We start from the raw sequence: 6,469 nt of genomic DNA on the forward strand, positions 1-6,469 counted from the left end.
GAAAATTTAGGGTCTCCGAACTCTTAAAGTTGGGTCCGCCGACACGTACATTGACGAATCTAATCTTTCTTGATAATAATAATTTTCCTTTATTCATAGGACGTGATATCCATAAAAACACTTGTAACCAACAAAGTACAGGAAGACATGGTCCGAAAACGGGAACTGATGGCTGATGTGCCTGCAGAGGTAATGGTAACGAGTGATTACAAATTTATAAATAATTCATCAACATTAAATCTAGAAATATTATTCACGAGAATTTAATGTCACGTCTCCTTATATATTAAGCATATTTTTTTTTACAACCTCTTGAAAAAAGAAGGCAGAAAATCTCATTAAGGTATACTATTTTTTTGTGCTCCAATACACACTCCAGAATCAATCTTTATACTTGATCAAAAAACTGATAAAGATATTCTTTGCTTCAGAATTACATTGGGAACATTATATTGGCTGCAAACGAGAAGCTACTGGATGAGTCTTCTCGGGTAGATGTAAACTTTTTTGTGCTCCAATACACACTCCAGAATCAATCTTTATACTTGATCAAAAAACTGATAAAGATATTCTTTGCTTCAGAATTACATTGGGAACATTATATTGGCTGCAAACGAGAAGCTACTGGATGAGTCTTCTCGGGTAGATGTAAACTTTTAAGCCATGTTGTTTTTTTTTTTTATTTTTCTCTTGACTACAATCAATTTTAAAAATTGAAAGGATTAAGAAAGAACTCTTAATCAAAAAAGACAAACCAATAAAAAATAAACTCTATATTTATTTCCTCAAAAATAGGATTCCAAACCCAGAAAGTATGAAACAAACGAAGACGACACTTTTGTGCCTAGAAGACTTTTTTTCTTTAATGTGGACCATTTCAAGATAAATTCTCAGGTAAACATTGATGTCTTTTTTCTTGAAAATGAACATTAAATTGGCATGTTTGTATGTGTTTCTATTGAAACAAATTCGAATATATTTTTATCATTTTATGTTTATTGCAGAGAGTTGCGACTGTGAATAAAGAATCTTTGGCAGAAACCATTTCTGTTCCAGCAGTGCATCTGTCTGCTAGAACTGTGAGCAGTCCATCGGTGACAGAGAAGGTGCTATAACTTTTATTATCATTTAAACTGTTATCAGTATCGTATTTGGTTTTTCATTTATACAGCAAGCAAGCATTTCATGTGATTCACATGAACCCCTTAATACCATATTACCTCTTCACACAACTTACTAGCTAAGTATCATATTAATTCAATTTTCATTCAAAACTCATAAGAATGACTGAAAACAATATTGGTGTATACTATCTTTTATTTTTTCTTCCCCAAGCTGGTGAGCATAATCATTCTCATAGAAAATGCCGCTGACTCTACCAGAGGGTCTGTCTTGCACAAATGCCGCTGACTCTACCAGAAGGTCTCTCTTGGACAAAAGCTGCTGACTCTACCAGAGGGTATGTGTTAAAAATTGGAGAAATGCCGCTGACTTTACCATAAGGTGTGTCTTGGACAAATGCCGCTAAATGCCGCTGACTCTACTAGAGGGTCTGTGTTGGACAAATGCTGCTAAATGCCGCAGACTCTGCCAGAGGGTCTGTCTTGGACAAATGCAGCTAAATGCCACTGACTCTACCAGAAGGTCTGTGTTGAAGAAATGCCGCTAAATGCCACTGACTCTACCAGAAGGTCTGTGTTGAAGAAATGCTGCTAAATGCCACTGACTCTACCAGAAGGTCTGTGTTGAAGAAATTCCGCTGACTCTACCAGTAGATTTGTGTTTAAGAAATGCCGCTAAATGGCATTGGCTCTACCAGAATGTTTGTGTTGGACAGATGACACTAAATGCCGCTGACTCTACCAGAGGGTCTGTCTTGGTGGAGAAATGCCGCTAAATGCCGCTGACTCTTCCAGAGGGTCTTCTTGGACAAATGCCGTTGAATGCAGCTGACTCTACCAGAGGGTGTGTTGGACAAATGCCGTTGAAAACCGCTGACTCTACCAGAGTGTGTGTTGGATAAATGGCGCTTAATGCCGCTGACTCTTCCAGAGGGTCTGTGATGGAGAAATGCTGCTAAATGCCGCTGGCTCTACCAGAAGGTGTGTCTTGGACAAATGCCGCTAAATGCCGCTGACTCTACTAGAGGGTCTGTGTTGGACAAATGCTGCTAAATGCCGCAGACTCTGCCAGCGGGTCTTCTTAGACAAATGCCGCTGACTCTACTAGAAGGTCTGTCTTGGAGAAATGCCGTTGAATGCCGCTGACTCTACTAGAAGGTCTGTCTTGGACAAATGCCGCTAAATGCCGCTGACTCTACCAGAAGGTCTTTCTTGAACAAATGCCGCTGTCTTAACCAGAAGTACTCTCTTGGGTTAATGCCGCTGACTCTACCAGAAGGTCTGTCTTGGACAAATGCCGCTGACTCTATCAGAAGCACTGTGTTGGACACACTAAATGCTGCTGACTCTACCAGAAGGTCTGTCCTGGTATGTCTATGTTGGCTATGATTTTTGTGACTTCTTACATGAAGGAATAGCCGATTTCCCTCCGTATTTGATAACTTCGGCTTGAAGTTTCGCACGCGCTACCTTGTTTGCTAGACACTCGCTGATTGGATAATGACGTAACTATTCTGTGTTTATAAACAGAGAGGCCCATTGAAGGTACCAGATTGGGATTTACATTTGCCAAGTTTTGGTTGCGATTACGGAGCCTTAGAATGGCCAAGACGGTGTTATTCAATAACCCATTCAAATTACAGAAGGTGACTATTTAATTGTAATAGTGTGCACCTTCTCCAGTTTCTTTTATATACTCCTGACATATATTTGTTTACATTAGCAACGTCTGCTACCGCCCCTTCATTTCCATATCGTAGCGCTTCCAGAGTGGTGCACCTTCTATTTTTACACCTTCCTAAAGTATCCTGGAGGTTCCAAATATCGCATATAGACATGGTGTAAAAAAGAGAACCATAACACAGTTGAAATCATTATGGAAAAATCTAAAAGCCAGAACAAAGTCTGCCGTTGCTAAGGAGAGGAGAGACAAGAAAAAGACAGGTGGAGGACCATCTGGGAAAAGCTTGGATAAAATTTCCAGCACCATATCCGAAATGTTCCCTCAGCAAATTTTTTATTTGCAAAACCCATATGACGATGATGCAAGTCTCCATGGAACCAGAAGATGACAATGAAGATTCAGATGATAATGACGAGGTATACTAGTATTTTGTCAACATTATTGGATTAAAATATCTTTTCATATACATGTAATATGTAGATTTTTTATTTTTCAACTTTTATATATAATTTTGCGATCCCACCATTGTTGTAAAATTACGAAAACATGAAAAAGATTTGGCGCACCCATCATTTTCAATAATTCTACATAAATATTAAGATATTAAAAATAATGAGAGTGTGATTTTAAAATATGTGTTCAAACAAAACAAAACATTACATCAATGATATATTTTATTTACTCATAATATTGACAATAAATGTTTCACTGTTCACAGATATTGACAAGGAACACAGTTCAGGAGGATGCGCCGATGTCGCAAGAATCCGTCAAACCGCAACAACCAGCGTCCAGAGTTCCTGGTACCAAACGAAAAGCTGGTCCTGGACGTCAAGACCAAGTCAAAAATAGACTCCTGGAATTAGCAGAAATAGAACATCAGAAAAATGGCAATTCTCCAGTTGAAAGAGGACATACTAAAGTTAAAGAAATAGATACTAGAAAATGAAATGAAATCAAGTGAATCTAAGTTGCCTGCACCTTTATCCACTACTTGTGGCGGTACAGATTCTAACAACAACTGTGGCTCTTTCTGGCAACCATATGCTCAATAAATAGTATATATAGCATAATTAAACATTTAAGAATTGAAAAATTAAATTTATTATAATTAAACTTACTTGTTTGTTTGTTTTTTACTAAAAATGCCTTATCAAAACTGCTCTTAAAGCCTGTCCCCCTTGATTTGCATTTGGTAGCACCGGAACTGGAACTACTGTATCTCCTTCATCCTCATCATCTGGTACCGGTATGGCAGCTTTCTTGCAATGCTGTACAATACTGCGCAAGCAATAATACGTACAAAGTTGTAGAAGAAATCTTAAACCTCAATTGATTTCGAAGGCAAGGAAAACGTCTTTTCCAATTTTAACTGTACTGTTACTTAAAACAAAATTAAAGCGTCTCTCTTGTGGCGTCCTACAAGTAAGAAGGAGTGTTATTAAATAAGGTTTGAGAGCGTATCCATTATCTCCAATCAAAATCCCCAGAATATTTTTTCTTTCAAAATTAGCACAGACACTTCTGTTCTAAAAAATCCGACTGTCATGAGTACTTCCCAGCCATCTTGCAACAACATTTGTAAGCATAAGATCATTGTCACAAATTGCCTGTACATTGATGGAGAAAAATCCTTTCCTGTTTCGAAAAAATTCTGCCGTGTCACCTCCGGGTGATTGTATTGGGATATGGGTACAATCAATTGCACCCACAATTCCGGGAATACCACTTTGGTTCATAAAACCTTTGGATTTCAATTAATTTATTCCTTGATGGAAATACTACATAATTCCTGTAAAGCTATGCCAATGCAGATGAAACTCTCTTCACAATTCGAGAAGCTGAACTTTCATGAACTCCAAATGAGATCTCCAGAAACTCTGAGGAAACAGCCAGTTGCATAAAACCGTAAAGCTATTAGAAGTTTGTTAAGTGGTGATATTGATGAAACCTTCTTTTGTTTTGGGTCCAGGTGTTCCCCAATTTCATTAAATAATTCAATTACACATTCCTTTCTTCAGCAAAATCTGTCAATAAATTCTTCCACCGAATAATTCAAAAAAGGGTTTGTCCTGTCTCTTACCACTCTTTCTCGCCTGATAAGTCTTTCCACTGAATTAATTTGGTCTATCTCATCAAAATCATACTCCATCACTTATAGACCTTCCTTTAAACCTGCCCATTACCTGGTTTATATCAAACCACAATGCTGAACTCTACTCAGATAAATCGGAGAGGTCTGCAAGTGATTTGATAATTTTGAACTGACTTAAGTCTAGATTACCTTGACCCAGGCTTAAGCCAAACATGTACAAGTGGCCATAAGTGTCCTGGAGCCACCTTCTCTCCCTAATGGCTAATGGCAATCGGTAACAACTTGGTTTTCAGTCACTTTTCGATGTTCTCATCAGAAAAATGTTGACTATCGCATGCGGGCCGATAGGTCTCCTTACAAAAGGAATACTAAAACTAAGTTCTTTAAATTTACTTTATTTATTTGGTTTAATACATATTAAATATATTAAGTATTAATTATCTGTCGTCAGTGTTTGCCGTAAAAATCATCCATCTGTTGTACACGATAGCCAAAAAATGTTTACCCACCAAAATCAAACGTTTGCAGCACGCTTCTTAAACAAGTGAGACTATTCACATTTTGTACTTAGATCGTAAAGAGCCTTAATTTTTTTATATACAAAAAGAAATCTGACATTGAAGAAACAGTTTTAATGAAATAAGCTCAGGTTGATCAATTTTCGGTGGACGACGGTTAATTTTTAACTTTCCTCTTTTCCTTTTCCATTTTAATGAGTAAATCATGGTTACATATTCTAAGAAGGAGAAGTTTATGGTTTGACCAAATCAGGAAACCACAATACTGTAGTAAATGGGTGTTTTAAATTGCCTCAAATTTATTTAAAAGTCACCTACCTCTAATGCGATAAAAAACTTGCGTGTCTGTTGTCACAGTTGCATCTGTCGTCCCATTTGCCGGTAATAGGGTGTGGTTTCGCACGCGCTACCTTGTTTGCTAGACGCTCACTTATTGGATAATGACGTAACTCTTCTGTGTTTATAAAAAGAGAGGCCCGTACCAGATTGGGATTTATATTTGCAGGTTGAGATTGCGATTACGGAGCCAGAGAATGGCCCAGAAGGTGTTATTCAATAACCCATCCAAATTACAGATTGATTGAATACTGTTTAATGTCCCTCTCCAGAATATTTCGCTGATATGGAGACGTCACCATTGCCGGTGAAGGGCTGCAAATTTAGGCCTATGCTCGGCACTTACGGCCTTTGAGCAGAGAGGGATCTTTATCGTGCCACACCTGCTGTGACACGGGGCCTCGGTTTATACGGTCTCATCCGAAGGACCGCCCCATTTAGTCGCCTTTTACGACAAGCAAGGGGGTACTGAGGACCTATTCTAATTACAGAAGGTGGTTATTTAATTGAAATAGTGTGCACCTTCTCCAGTTACCAGAGTTTCCCTTATATACTCCTGACATATATTTTTTTACATTAGCAACGTCTGCTACCGCCCCTTCATTTCCATATCGTTGCACCTTCGCTTCCAGAGTGGTGCACCTTCTATTTTTACACCTTCCCAAAGTATCCTGGAGGTTCCAAATATCGCGTTTGTTTTATGTACTTTTATACA

At 38.2% G+C, this 6,469-nt stretch overlaps 2 pseudogenes; one reads left to right on the plus strand and one right to left on the minus strand.

Annotated features, from left to right (window-relative positions):
* Positions 1-1,897: 1,897 nt before the first annotated feature.
* On the plus strand, positions 1,898-3,860 carry LOC134273106 (myb/SANT-like DNA-binding domain-containing protein 3; annotated as a pseudogene).
* An 84-nt stretch (positions 3,861-3,944) lies between these two features.
* On the minus strand, positions 3,945-4,988 carry LOC134273104 (putative nuclease HARBI1; annotated as a pseudogene).
* Positions 4,989-6,469: the final 1,481 nt, after the last annotated feature.

The sequence above is a fragment of the Saccostrea cucullata genome, unplaced genomic scaffold (genome assembly GCF_032062105.1).
Source record: "Saccostrea cucullata isolate Sc308-1 unplaced genomic scaffold, CSIRO_AGI_Scuc_v1 ctg8498, whole genome shotgun sequence".
Taxonomy (NCBI): Eukaryota; Metazoa; Mollusca; class Bivalvia; order Ostreida; family Ostreidae; genus Saccostrea; species Saccostrea cuccullata.